We start from the raw sequence: 1,390 nt of genomic DNA, 5'->3' as shown, positions 1-1,390 counted from the left end.
CTCCTGCCCCGCCATTGCTCCCACCCCTCGCCGTGACAGCACCATCTCAGTTAGCCAGCAGCACCAGCAAGACACAGCCCCAGGAGCTCCTCCCAGTGCTGGCATGAGCTCACCAAGCAACTGGGGCTGACCCTGCCTCAGTTTCCCAAAATAGGGCCTGCACATGATCATGAGGAGGGCGAGGATTTGTTACAGCAATGAGCGATAGCTTTGGGCCCCGGACAAGGACTCAGTAGCTCCTTCTCTGTCCTGACCTCTTGCTCCTGGGATTTGTTTGTTTTGATTCCTCCCTCTTTTTTTTCTCCAGCGGGGCTTGTTCTTGCCTGTGTCTCTGCATGGGGGCTTTTCCCTGTGTCCGTGACCAATTCCTTCTTTTCTTTCACTTTTTCTGTGCAAAGGAGCAGGGCTGCAGAGCCTGGGCGGCATGCAGGGACTTCTCTCCAAATACTCTTTTGGGACATGCTTCTTCCTTTCCCCCTCCAAACTACTGGGAGAGAGATACCGAGACCAAGTTGCACAATCCTGTGGCCACGCAGAAATGTTCCCTGTCACCCACTAAATCCAGCCTTGCTGCAGTTTCTCCTGTTGACCTGCTGTCCCTTGTCTGCTTAATCAACCTCGGTGTCTGGGTGGTGTCATGCTCAGCTCCATCCTGGCTGTTTCCCAACATGACTGTCTCCTCGCCCCTGTACCGCGCCAACCCGAAATCCGTCCCTTTTGGAAAAAATCCTGGTGCAAGTGCTGCGAGCACCAAATATATTCAGTATCTGTTCTCCTTCATCGCTCCTTCCCAGCAGAACTCGGGTCATACCCCTGCCATGGGCAGCGTGATGGAAGAGGAGGGTCATCTCGCAGCAGCTTGTGTTGCCCTGCGACGCTCGCCCAGCTCTGCTGAGCGTCCGCCCGGGTCTCTTTCTCCTTCACCGCTTCTCAGGTGTCTCCCTCGTTGAATACGTGGCTGCTGGATAGTTTTCCGCTGCAGGTATCTCCTGCGCATTCTTCCAGGCTGAATCAGGCGCCGTTTCCTCTCCCCATTTCGAAAGGTTCTGTAAATCCTGCCCAGTCGGCTCTGTTGTCATGATGGATGATGTCAGCCCACGAGCTGGCAGCCAGCACATTTGAAATCCCTGGTGCTCCTGAGCTAGCCAGGGTTTTTGCATATCCCTCATCTTAAAAGTATCTTATTAAAAAAACAAAACCAAACCCACTCATTCCCATTCTCTTCTTGCCTTGAAGGAGTTCAAAGTGAAAGCGATGGGCTTTAAAGATTTGTTTCTAGCATTTGTAGGTAACACACCCCTCTGTCACCCCAAGGCTGGAGCCAGCTGCACGCTGATGTGGGCTTGGAGGTGTCCTCAAGATCTCGTCCAGTGCAGTGCCCTGTCTGATG

This window comes from Buceros rhinoceros, unplaced genomic scaffold (assembly GCF_000710305.1).
Source record: "Buceros rhinoceros silvestris isolate BGI_N320 unplaced genomic scaffold, ASM71030v1 scaffold16677, whole genome shotgun sequence".
NCBI lineage: Eukaryota > Metazoa > Chordata > Aves > Bucerotiformes > Bucerotidae > Buceros > Buceros rhinoceros.
The sequence above is the reverse complement of the archived record's forward strand: the minus strand, read 5'-3'. Positions refer to the sequence as shown.